This window comes from Equus asinus, chromosome 17 (genome assembly GCF_041296235.1).
Source record: "Equus asinus isolate D_3611 breed Donkey chromosome 17, EquAss-T2T_v2, whole genome shotgun sequence".
Taxonomy (NCBI): domain Eukaryota; kingdom Metazoa; phylum Chordata; class Mammalia; order Perissodactyla; family Equidae; genus Equus; species Equus asinus.
Window position 1 is genome coordinate 24,791,304 of NC_091806.1, and position 14,058 is coordinate 24,805,361.

At 37.9% G+C, this 14,058-nt stretch overlaps 1 pseudogene; it reads left to right on the forward strand.

The window, feature by feature from the left end:
* The first annotated feature begins 6,786 nt into the window (after positions 1 to 6,786).
* On the forward strand, positions 6,787 to 9,431 carry LOC106844054 (TBC domain-containing protein kinase-like protein pseudogene; annotated as a pseudogene).
* The last annotated feature ends 4,627 nt before the right edge of the window (positions 9,432 to 14,058 follow it).

Sequence of the window (14,058 nt, forward strand, 5' to 3'; positions counted from 1 at the left end):
CTATAATGGATATTAAATTACTTTTCAAACTTTGGACTGATGATGCTGTAATGATTACAAGTAGAAAGATAGCAATAATAATAACAGTGACTAAAATTTTTTGGGTACCTATTACATGCCAGGCAAGGTACTAAAATGTCTACGTACATTATATTATTATTCCTTATAAAATACTATGACGTAGGAAAATTTTCCCACAGATCAAATAAGAGAGGATCAGAGCATCTAAATAATTTGTTATAAGTCACAGCTGATAAATGTGTTAGCTAAAATGGAGATTCAAAGTGCAACTGTAAAATGGATACTCTTAACTACTCTCCTCTCTTCACTTTCTCTCTCTCTATATATACATATATTTAATTAGCTTAATTCTAATATTCTCAAAAATATATTATTATGGTGTCTCCTTTAGTACCTGTAACAAAAATCTTGGATACTAGTGCTATTTGTCGTAATAATAGGAATATAGCCTTGGATAGATAGACAAATACATATATGTTTATATATGTATCTATATACATATATCATTAATTTTTTTTTAAAAAATGATTAGAATATATAGAAGAACCCAACATAGTCCAAGTTTCAGCAAAACATCCCTTAGAAAATGATACTTAGTTTGAATTCTCAAGTAAGAGTGGCAAATTGGGTGGGAAGTAGGGGCATCATTTAAGAAAGAAGAAACCATTTACCAAGTTTTGTGGCAGGAGGAAACTTATAAGAAGAATTGACATAAAGCTAGTGTAGTTCGAAAAAAAAGTGGATTAGAAAGAGCAGGGCTAGAGAGGAAAACCTGGGTCAGATCATGCACAATGCTACGAACTATTGTATCTAATTTGAGAAATAAATTTGAGATTCATGGGTTATTGAAGTCGTGGGCCTAGAAAAAAGGATCCAGAATAGGGTAAGGAACTAAAAACCAATAAAAAGAAAAGCAGAGATTGGAACTGAAATCAGTGAGGTCAAAGAAAAACAAAGAAAATGTGATCCCTTTTAAAAATCCCAATGAAATTTTTACAATCCTAAAATTTATATGGAACTACAAAAGAGCCCAAATGGCCAAAGTTATCCACATGTAGAAGCATGAAACCAAACCCTTATCTTATACCATACACAGAAGTCAAATCAAAGTGAATTAAAGACTTAAGTGTAAGACCTGAAACTATAAAACTCCGAGAAGAAAACACAATCTTCATAACATTGAGCTTGGCAATGATTTCTTGGATATGACGTCAAAAGCAGAAGCAACATGGGGCCATCCCAGTTGCATAGTGGACAAGTTCATGCACTCTGCTTTGTCGGTCCGGGATTCATGGGTTCAGATCCTGGGCACATTCAGATCACCCCAGGCAGAGGCCTACACATCGCTCATCAAGTCATGCTGTGGCAGCGTCCCACATACAAAGTTGAGGAGGATTGGCACAGATGTTAGCTCAGGAATAATCTTCCTCAAGCAAAAAGAGGAGATGCGTGGTGGCAAGCATGTGGAGAAATTGGAACACTTGTACATGTTTGGTGGGAATATAAAATGGTGTGGCTGCTAAGGAAAATAGTATAGAGGTTCCTCAACAAATTAAAAATAGAACCAGCATGTAATTCAGCACTCCCACCTGTAGGTACATACCCAAAATAATTAAAATCAGCATCTAGAAGAGATATTTGCATTCTTGTGTTCATTGCAGCATTATTCACAATAGCCAAGATATGAAAACAACCTAAATATCAATGAATGAATGGATAAAGAAAACGTGGTACATACCTATAATGGAATATCACTCAGATTTAAAAAAGGAGGAAATCCTGACATATGTGACAACATGGATGAACCTGGAGGACATTATGCTAAGTGAAATAAGCCAGTCACAGAAGGACAAATGTTGCACTATTTCACCTACATGAGGTATCTAAAATAGTCAAACTCAAAGAAATACAGTGGAATGGTGGTTGCCAATGACTGGGAGGAGGGATGATTGACAGTTATTGTTTAATGGATAGAAGGGTCAGTTATACTAGATGAATGAGTTCTACAGATCTACTGTATGGCACTTTGTTTATAGTTAACGATACTAGATTGTGCACTTAAAATTTGGTTAAGAGGGTAGTCTCATGTTAAGTGTTCTTACTACAATTGAAAACTGAAACAAAAATAAAGTATGATATCACAAATGACATTGAGTGAGACAATGTACAACATTTTCAAATTTCAGAGGAAACCCAATTAAAACTTCAAAGTTGTTCATTGTATTTATCAATAATATGATAGCCAGAGAAGCTCGGAAGGACTGGGTCCCATGGTGGAAGAAAAAACTGCATTGGAAAAGGCAAAAGATCATGAGAAATTGGAAATGGTAGACAACTTTTTCAAGAATTTTGGCTTTTGCTATGAGTTGTGTTTTACACACACACATATCTACTTTCTATATGTTAGATTTAAAAATAGTTTTCTAGTTTGAAATTTGTAAACAAAATGGATTTCACCATTATTAATAACACATTTCCCTTCTTGTGTAGATTCACCAAGTTAGAATCTGAAACTGTTATAGGAGCAGTTCTGTTTTTTTCAGGTAGTTTTTTTGAGTATCTTGATTTTATTTATAGTTCTAATTTGTCTTACTTTTTAAGCAACTGGCTTTTGAACACTTACCTCTTACCATAGAGTTACTAAGTACTTTACGTACATTAATTTATTCAATACTTGCAAAAAACATAAAAATGTACCATTTTTACTTGATTTTACAATTGAGGTTTAAAAGAATATGGACATTGACCAAGTTCTCAAAAGTAAGTAACTCAGAATTTAACGGCTGGTCTTATCCTTTCAGAAAACTTGAGTTCTTATTCAATTCAACAAAGGTTTATGGTCTTTTTCTGTTGTTTCCAGTAGTATAGCCTACCTTTGCCCTCATTTAAAATGTCTGATTGGTACAGCTGAAGTACAATTCCTTCAGGAAAGTAGATAATTAAAAGATATTTTTTAATCTGCAATATAATTTGTGCAGCTCATCTTACTTTGAAAGAAACATGAAAGGAAAAATTACAGCTTTCACATATCTCTACAGTTTCAAGTTAAGATCCAAAGGGATCTAGAACTAATATATCACCCAAACAACTTCAGAATGAGCTCACTGGGAGCCAAGATCATTGCCAAGCAGGTGAGTCATGGGAAGTTTATATATGGAATGAATGGCCAACCTTCCACCTATAACCTGACATCCCACTAGAAATCTCTACCCTTGGTAAGCTGTGGTATTAAATAGAATCAAACTGCTTTTAGTGATAACACCTCTAACATCCTTACTGTATTTCTTACTTTCATACTCTCTGTTTTTTAGTACATTCTAAAGGATATCTATTTGTACTTAAAATTCTACTTCATCAATTTCCAAAGTTTCCTCTCTCTCTCTCTTCCTTTCACAAACACTCTCTCTCTCTCCCCCCACCCCCTCTCCTGAAATGACCTCATACTGAGGTAAGTAGATAATTTCCTAGAATTACCCTCCTTCCTGCAATGACACCCGCAAAAGAGAGTTGTTACTCTATGGCTGATGGATGAGAAATACAAGGACAGATGAGATTTTCTGTCTAAAATTCTCTTATAAGGGTGGGTCACCAAGAATGACTCCACTCTTAAGTGTTGGTAACAGTGTTTTTTGAAGTCCATCCTTGGCCTTTGGAAACAAACATAAGGTAAAAATTTCCCTCTTAAATAAAGAATGGATACTCACTGTAATTTTTGAATATGGAAATAAAACAGAAATCTACAGCCAGCCCTCTGTATCCACAAGTCTGCATCCCTGGATTCAACTAACTGTGGATCAAAAGGCCTATGACGGTTGTGTCTGTAGTGAACATGTACAGACTTTTTTCTAATCATTGTTCCATAAATAATACAGTATAACAATGATTTACATTGTATTAGATATTTTAAGTAATCTACAGATAATTCGAAAGCATATGGGAGAATGTGCATAGGTTATATGCAAATACTACTCAATTTTATACAAGAGACTTGAGCATGCCTGGATTTTGGTATCTGTGGGAGTCTTTGAAACAATCCACAGGAGGATACCAAAGGATGACTGTATCGGTATTTCACTTCTCTAATATTGCTTCTCAGAAACTATGTTTGGCCTCAAACAGGATTCCAAGGCAATCAGACTCAAAACAGATCATCCTAAACTTTTTTTCACGTCATGTTATGTCGTTTATATGAGTTTTAGGATACACATGCACATTTTGGGAAGGAGTATCTGATGGCTTAAGAAGTCTGCACACCTGGAGTACACTGGTTGTACACAGTGTGCCTCTGTGGGCTGGTTGGTAAGCTCTGGTAAAGAAACCAAGCTTTGGGGCCGGCCCGGTGGTGCAGTGGTTAAGTTTATGCCTTCTGCTTCTCGGTGGCCCGGGGTTCGCTGGTTCAGATCCTGGGTGCAGATATGGCACTGCTTGTCATGCCATGCTGTGGTAGCTGTCCCACATATAAAATAGAGGAAGATGGGCATAGATGTTAGCTCAGGGCCAGTCTTCCTCAGCGAAAAGAAGAGGATTGGCAGTAGTTAGCTCAGGGCTAATCTTCCTCAAAAAATAAAAAAATTAAAAAAAGAAATAAAAAATAAATTAAAAAAAGAAACCAAGCTTAGTGCAGCCCTGAAATGAAGGCTGCTTGGCGTCAAAAAGTCATGTAGACCCTGATAAAGCACAGGGCATGACCTGGATAACATTAGGAAGTGAGTAAATCTGGAAATATCTTGATTAACAGAGCAGAGGATAGAAGAGAGGAGGTTTCTCAATGATCATTTTCTTCTTCTCTATGATGGAACAATTTTTCTATCCAAAGTATTTCTGTACAAAAGTAATATACTTTTATTACTGAAACTATTTCTTTGGTTATTTTACCTTCGTATTTTACCTTATTTCTCTAAAATTCAAATACACACATACACACACGCACTGATTGGAATTTTATTCTTGTAATCATAAAATTCTATATGTTCTATATGTTATAATAGTAAAATATTTCTGTTAAGAGTTATAACCACAAGTATTCTCAGCATAAAATGGTTAAAATAAGCTATATTTTTCTAATGTGGATGAATAATCATTAACATAAATTTAACCTTGATTTGAAATTTCTCTTATTACTGACATAAGAGTGTCGTGATGAAAGGAATTATCTAAACACCCAAATTGTCTAGAACTCTGAATACTTTTACAGCTTGGAGCAAGGAATCATAAGATTCCAGATTATTGAGGCATATTTTCATTTGTAAATTGGGAGAAGGGTAGATTTGAAAAGGGAAGACAAAAATAAATAAACAAAAATAAAACAAGAGCGCAGGTGCCTTCTCAGGCAAGTCATTTTGAGAAAGAAACAGATATGGAAACATAGGAACTGAAAATTAGATTCCTTAAAACTAATCTTGTCCTCATAATGCAAGGTGAGTCTTTTCATAGAAACACAAATAGGCACACGCCAGTTTGGATTCCACTGGCACAGTGGAGTCATGTACTCAACTAATTTACCCATAGGTTAGGCAAACTAAAAAAGAAGTAAGTTTGAAAGTATGGCTGAGAACTGCTCGTCATTCTAACCGTTGAATTTGTTCTTCAGATTACTGGTTCTCAAACATGGCTGTACATTGGAACCTCCTGGGGAGCTTTAAAAATATTGACGCCTGTGTGCTACCTAGATGTTCTGATTAAATTGGCAGGAGGTGCCTGGGCATTGGGATGTTAAAAATTCCACAGGTGATTTCAATGCACAGTAAAATTTGAGGCAAAATTTGTGTTAGGAAAGATGTAATGAAACAAAACAATAGTGCTTATTAAGGAAATCTTTGGGTAAAATGTGTGAATGATTTTGAGAGTAAAACACTTCTTTCCCTGGGGCGAGAATGCCATGTCATTAGAGAGCTAAGGTGCACTCTTTGCCCACATGATGGCCTGATTCAAGGTGATAAGACACCAATGATCACTTTCCCCCAACACTGGCAGAGGTCATGAGAAGTGACACTTTTATTCTTCAACTGCAGCAAAATTCACTGGAATATATGAATGAAGTTAATGCCCCTTATGTCACTGAATTCATTCTCAAGGGAATTACAGACCGGCCAGAGCTTCAGGCCCCATGCTTTGTGGGACTTTTAGTGCTCTATGTGGTCACAGTGCTGGGCAACCTTGTACTGATTACCTTAATCAGGATTGATGCTCGACTCCACACACCTGTGTACTATCTCCTCAGCCACTTGGCCTTTGTTGACCCTTGTTACTCCTCTGCTATCACGCCAAAAATGATGGTGACTTTTGTTGTGGAACACAACTCTCTTCCTTTCCATGCTTGTGCAGCACAACTGGGCTGGTTTCTCACCTTCATGATCACTGAGTGTGTTCTTTTAGCTTCCATGGTCTACGATCGCTGTGTAGCCGCCTGTAGTCCCTGGCATTATTCAACATTGATGTCAAAAAGAGTCTGCTTTCTGGGCTGGCGTTGTCGGCGGAGTGGGCTGGGCTCGCGCCTTCTCCCCCCCCCCCCCCCCCCCCCCCGCCCCCAGCTTCAGATCTGGAACGTGGCAGGCTTAGCTCGCCATCACAGGGCCGCGCTGGACCTCTGGCGCGGGAGCGGCCCCCTTTGTGGAAGCACCTGCAGTGCGGAGCCTGGAGCCCTGAGGAGTCAGGGCAGCCGCAGCGACCGCGCTGGGGCACGTGTGGGAGCCCCGGCCCGTTGTCTTTGCCTCCGCCTGCGTCTCCACACTCAGAGATTATCTTGGAAGATCTAGGACTCTAAAAATGTTTCCCTTGAAGGATGCCGAAATGGGCGCCTTTACCTTCTTTGCCTCAGCTCTGCCACATGATGTTTGTGGAAGCAACGGGCTTCCTCTTACACCAAATTCCATCAAACTGTTATGGCACTTCCAAATCCTTAAGACTATCACCCATCCCAGACTGTGACGGTACGTGGATATTTCTAGGGGAAAGCATGCTATTCAAAGGTTTTGTGTATAACGTTTGAGGTACTTCAGGGCTTGCAGTATATGAACCAACATGGTATAGTGCACTGGACACTGTCTCCTCATAATGTCCTTTTGGACCGAAAGGGACATGTTAAATTGGCTAAATTTGGACTTTATCACATGACAGCTCATGGTGTCGATGTTGATTTCCCAATTGGGTATCCGTCCTACTTGGTGCATGAGGTAATTGCACAAGGGATTTCCAAAACGACTGATCATGTGCCAAATGGGAAACCATTGCCTTCTGGCCTGAAATCAGATGTATGGTCTCTTGGAATCATTTTATTTGAGCTTTGCATGGGAAGAAAGTTATTTCAGAGCTTGGAGATTTCTGAAAGAGTAAAATTTTTGCTTACATTGGCCTGTGTGGATGATACTATAATAGTTCTGGTTGAAGAGCATGGTTGTCTGGACATTGTAAAGGAGCTTTCTCAAAATGTGATGGATCTTTTGAAGAGGTGCCTCGCCTTTCACACTTCCAACACGCCAACCCCAGGTGAATTAATGCAGGACAAGATATTCAGTGAAATGTCACCTTTATACACCCCCTTTACCAAACCTGCCAGTCTGTTTCATCTTCTCTGAGATGTGCTGATTTAACTTCGCCTGAGGATATCAGTCAGCTGTGTCAAGACACAATAAACAGTGATAACCTGGTGGAAAGATCTATTGAAGAAGTGTATTACCTTTAATATTTAGCTGGAGGTGACTTGGAGAAAGAGCTGGTCAACAAGGAGATCATTCGGTCCAAGCCACCTGTCTGCACACTTCCCAATTTTCTCTTTGAAGATGGTGAAAGCTTTGGACAAGGTCGAGATAGAAGCTCATTATTAGATGACACCACTGTGACATTGTCATTATGCCAGCTAAGAAATAGATTAAAAGATGTTGATGGAGAAGCATTTTACCCGTTACTCGAAGATGACCAGTCTAATTTGCCCCATTCAAACAGCAATAACGAGGTGTCTGCAGCTGCTACTCTCCCTTTAATCATCCGAGAGAGGGACACAGAGTACCAACTTCACAGAATCGTTCTCTTTGAAAGGCTGCTAAAGGCGTATCCATATAAAAAAAAATCAGATCTGGAAAGAAGCAAGAGTTGACATTCCTCCTCTAATGAGAGGTTTAACCTGGGCTGCTCTTCTGGGAGTTGAGGGGGCTATTCATGCAGAGTATGATGCAATTGATAAAGATACTTCAGTTCCTACAGATAGACAAATTGAAGTGGATATTCCTCGTTGTCATCAGTATGATGAACTCTTATAATCACCAGAAGGTCATGCAAAGTTTAGACGTGTACTAACAGCCTGGGTGTTGTCCCATCCTGATCTCGTGTATTGGAAAGGTCTTGACTCAGTTTGTACTCCATAACTATATTTAAATTTCAATAAGGAAGCCCTGGCTTATGCGTGTGTGTCTGCCTTTATCCCCAAATACCTGTATAATTTCTTGAAAGACAACTCACATGTAGTACAAGTGTATCTGGCTGTGTTCTCTCAGATGATTGCATTCCATGATCCGGAGCTGAGCAATCATCTCAATGAGATTGGGTTTATTCCAGATCTATATGCCATCCCTTGGTTTCTCATCACGTTTACTCATGTATTTCCACTGCACAAAATTTTCCACCTCTGGGATACCTTACTACTTGGGAATTCCTCTTTCCCATTCTGTATTGCAGTAGCAATTCTTCAGCAGCTACGGGACCGGCTTTTGGCTAATGGCTTTAGTGAGTGCATTCTTCTCTTTTCTGATTTACCAGAAATTGACACTGAATGCTGTGTATGAGAATCAATCAATCTATTTTGTTGGACTCCTAAAAGTGCTACTAACAGACAGCATGCTCAGCCTCCAAGGCCGTCTTCTGAGGGCAGTGGAGCCGGAAATTCGACTCCTTATTTCTCCACTGAGTGTGCAGAACCTCCAAAAACAGATCTGTCAAGAGAGTCCATCCCATTAAATGACCTACAATCCGAAGTATCCCTGTGGATTTCAGCAGAGGACCTGATTGACTTGTGCGAGCTCACGGTGACAGGCCACTTCAAAACACCCACCAAGAAAACAAAGTCCAGTAAACCAAAGCTCCTGGTCGTGGACATTTGGAATACTGAAGAATTCGTTAGGGGCCACATTTCAGGCAGCATCAACATCCCGTTCAGCGCTGCTTTCACAGCAGACGGGGGGCTTGTCCAGGGTCCGCACACCACCATACTGCAGAGCTTCAAGGGGAAGATCATCGTCATCGTGGGACACGTGGCAAAACACCCAGCACAGTTTACAGCTCATGTTGTGAAGATGAAATATCCAAGAGTCTGTATTCTAGATTGTGGCATTAATAAGATCAAGCCAACAGGACTCCTCACCATCCCATCTCCTCAAATATGCAGAACTGAGAGTGTGACCGTCAAAAGGACAGAGTGACATCAGCCCTGGCCACCCTTCACAGCCACTTGAAGACAGAGTGACATCGCCAGAGGGCAACGTTCCCTTAAACTTTTGTAATAAGAGCTTTCTTTAAAGCTCAGGACCCAAATGTTCAGCTATCCAGGCAGCAGACTTGACTGTATGTGTGTTGCTGATAGAATTTTCTTAGCAGTGAAACTCGATCATGTGTTTGTACTGCTCTGCAACAAAGCCAAGGAACTCAGCCAGCAAGGCAGAGTTAGCACTATCGAGGAATCTCAGTGCGCTGGAAAGCTGCCTTCCATTGCCCTGAACAGACGGTCCTGACAAAGGCATTATTCAGAAACATGGACTAAGGGTGGGTGGAAGTCATCTTTCTATGATAATGAAAAGGGAAAAGCTATTCCCAATACATTCCTTATAAGTGAAAAAAAAAAAAAAGAGTTTGCATTCAATTAGTGATAGTTGCATATATATACAGCTTTCCGGTTGCCATATCCCATCCCATTATCACCTTCCATCTAACTTACTGTCACGTCAATGTAATCAACAATTTCTATTGTGATGACCTCCCTCTCTTGGCTCTGTCCTGCTCAGACACACACATGAAGGAAATTCTGATCTTTGTCTTTGCTAGTTTTGATATGATCTGCTCCTCTTCCATTGTCCTTACCTCCTACATTTTTACTATTGCTGCCATCCCAAGGATCCACTCCACCCAGGGGTGATGCAAAGCCATCTCTACCTGTGGCTCCCATATGGTGGCTGTCACTATTTTCTATGATACACTCCTCCTTATGTACCTACGGCCCAAATAAAGCCACTCCCTGGATACAGACAAGATGGCATCCATATTTTACACAGTGATGATCCTCATGTTGAACCCCTTAATCCCTAGTCTAAGGAACAAAGAGGTGAAAGATGCCTCAAAGAAAGCCTTGGGTAAAGGCTGTGAAACCTTCAAGATATTAAAATTAAGAAAATAATAATAATTGCTTTATTAAATATAAGAACGGAAATAAATCAAGCTTTCTGTTGCTGACATTTCTTGGAATTCTTTCCCAACTGTCTGAAAATGTGACTGTTACATCAAAAACCTTAACACTCTCCAAGGACTCAAGCCAATCCTGGAAAGCCAGTACAGTTCAAAGAGTCCCATTCAGGCCATTACAGCCTTTACAGACCACTGAAAGTATGTTCAAATACACCTTCATACACACATATGTGTATCTCAAGCAAAGGCAGCAGCATGTTTTTGCTAGAACTCTGGTCTCTGGAACTGCCTGAATTTAAATTCTATCTCCTTGACCTGAACTCCACATGACTCTCTTTCCAATTCTGGAAAATAATAGGACCCAATTCATCAGTTTGTTTTGAAGACTAAACAGGTTAATATTTATGAAATTCTTAGAACAATATACTGTGATAATAAGTGTTGTGTTCTTGTTATATAAATGTTTGTTGTATATAATTAAAGATTAATTCATTGGTCTCTCAAAGGTGTAACCGTGTAAGTAAGAGGACAAAGCCTGGTTAGATTTCTACTACCTGCCAAGTACTTAAATAAGTAGTCCTACTTAATACAATCAAACAAACCTAATCGATGTGTAAGGTTTTACCTCTGGCCCCCAATTATTTCTATATTGTCGAAAGTCACATAGTAATATGAAAATTCTAAATGTGAATTAAGTGTGTTTAATTTTTATTTTCTTAGCACTATGGGTGTTAAGAATAAAGGGTGTTATAGAGAATCTAGACAACTGTGTCATTACCAAATTTTTAAATAAAATTGTAAAACATTTGTATAAGAAATTGTGTTATTAAATGAATGAGTTCAATATATCTGCACATTTGTTCAAATAGAAATAATCTTAAATTATAATGTCATTTATCTGTCAGCTATTTATTCAATCACACTTATAGGATCATGACATGAAATTTAAAAATTAGTGATTTGGTATGATTTTATTATTTTGAATCTTCATAAAAGTAATTAAATTAGCAATTTAGTATTATCATATTATTTTACCTTATTATCCTTATTTTGGAAGGAAATTGAGATATTAGCTGTCATTATATATAGCACAGTTTGGGATTTGTAATCCAAGGTGACTGTTTCCTCTTCTGCACTTAATTTGTAAAAAGTTCAGATGTGCTGCCATGAGGTGCTTTGAGAACCTTGTGAGTTGAATGCATTCTCAGATTTTTAAGGCAGGTTTGAGAGAAATGTGGTGTTTCTATTCAGCACACTTTATCTTTTGAGCGTATGTTTATATGGATAAATACACACACATCCTCACATATCACATACAGGATGTAGAGAAGCATCATAGACAGTCTTTCTTTCTACAGGTAAAGAAAACTTGATGCCTCACCTGAGGAACGCTGCTCTTCTGGGGTTTCCCTGCATCTTTATGCTCTGTAAAATCATTTACAGCAGCGATGCTCAAACAATGATTGAATTGAAGTTTTAATGTCTTTACACAATTTTAGTTCCTTACTATTACCAGTCACTTCATAAGGTAAACTTGGCTTTTCTCAGGGAAATGAACTAAGCAATTTAGGTGTGTTCGATTGACATACCATTCAGCTTCTTGGAGAGATGCACATAGTTCTGTGCAGCCTCTAAAAGTGGACTCCCGCAATTGCTGCAGGTGATTGGGCTCATCTCTTGAAACACAAGATCCTCAGTCAAAACATTCTTCATTTTGTCTCTAGATATACCAAAATAGAATATTTGTATCTTCACCCCTCCTTCTGTGGTGTCCACAATGTTTTCTTTATTTTTGTTTTAATCTAGATATAGAATCACGAGACTGATTTTAAAAAAAGTAGGAAACAATCCAGCCTCTTCAGTCTCCAAGATTAGTGAAGAATATGACTGATCTCAGAAAGATTTGGCCCCAAATTTGAGGTTTCCTATTCCTAGTTTGTTGCATACAAAGCCCTAGTCACTTGTAAAATAAGGAAATGCTCATCTCACAAACTAGTGTACAAGCATTTAGATAGAAATATATGTAAGGGCCATGGTATAATTCTTGGCACCTAATACATAGGATTGATAAATATCAGCTTTATTATCATTATTGTCAGTGACAGACAATCCTGAAGACATTTTTCCTGTAAATAAAGCTTTTTTGATATCTACTACTGATTAGTGATATAAGATTCCAAATAATTGGTTTCACATACTTATATTAAAAGATTTTAGACTTTGTTTCAGATTTTCTTTAATTTAGACACTCTTCAATTATTTTCAGCTTATTGAATGAAGACTGAATTCTTCTAAAAAGAACATCACCCTTTCTGTGTAACTTGTTTTTAAACGCTTTAGTTGAATAGACCCCATTACCTAGTTCTAAAATATTATGCAGTGACAAAAATAAGAAAAAGAATTGCTGACATTTATTGAATGTTTGCCATCGTTTGTTTGCCATCAATATACTTAGCAGTTATCAACTCATTTAATCCTTTTATCAATGCTAAGAAATGTCACATTTTCAAGTTTAATATGTGAAAATCAAGATTTACAAATTAAATAAATAAAGTGGTCTTTAACCCATTTTAACTTCAAAAAAGGATCATTTAAAAATATGTGAACTTAGGGGCCAGCCCAGTGGTGTAGTGGTTGAGCTTGCATGCTCCACTTCAGTGGCTCCAGGTTCACAGGTTCAGATCCTAGGTGAAGACCTACCACTCATCAAGCCATGCTGTGGCTGTTTCCCACATATAAAATAAAAGAAGACTGGGAACAGATGTTAGTTCAGGGACAATCTTCCTCACCAAAAAAAAGAAAAAAAAAGAAGAAGAAGAAGAAGAAGGAAAAAAGAAAAAGTGAAAAAATTCCTTGAAAAGATGCTTTAATTAAAAATCATTTGTTTTAGAGGCATAAGATTTTCAGTAATATATCTAGAATGTTAGTACTCTGATGAATTTAATTTACACTTCTTTGTATGCTTACTTATATTTCCTTCATATTTTATCAATCGTATTTTTTATTTACATGTTACTTCAGAGGAGGCCATATTTTTTCTACATATTTTGATTCAGCAAAGTAATATTAGAAAATAGTCTGTGAAGAAGAATCACTAGTAATTACATGTTTATAGACTTATTTTTCCTCAGGCCTTCTTGTTGGTGCTCAGTTTGGTCTGTAAGTAATAAATTAAGCATAGAGTGTTGGCATCTTAGTATATAAGTAATCACACAAGTTCAAGAAAATTAGAGATTGTTTCTCCAGAAAGTCTCAATTTATAAATGAGAAAAGTGTGTGTATGTGTATGTGTGTGTGTGTGTACATGCGTGCATGTATTAAGGTCCTTTCCTCAGGTTCTAAACCAAGGCAGTTATATACACTCATGTATGCCGTAACCACATTTAAGTGAGGGACAGACTGCATGTATGATGGTGGTCCCACAAGATCAGTACCATACGGCCTAGCTGTGTAGTAGGCTATATGGTCTAGGTTTGTGTAAGTAAACACTATGTTATTCCCACAGCAATGAAATCACCTAATGATGTATTTCTCACAAAGTATATCCATCATTAAGCAACATATGACTGGAATAGCAAACAGGACCCCGTGACATCAAAGTGCCAAAGTGGAATATGATTGGACTGTGCAGAAACAGCTATGAATCTGGGT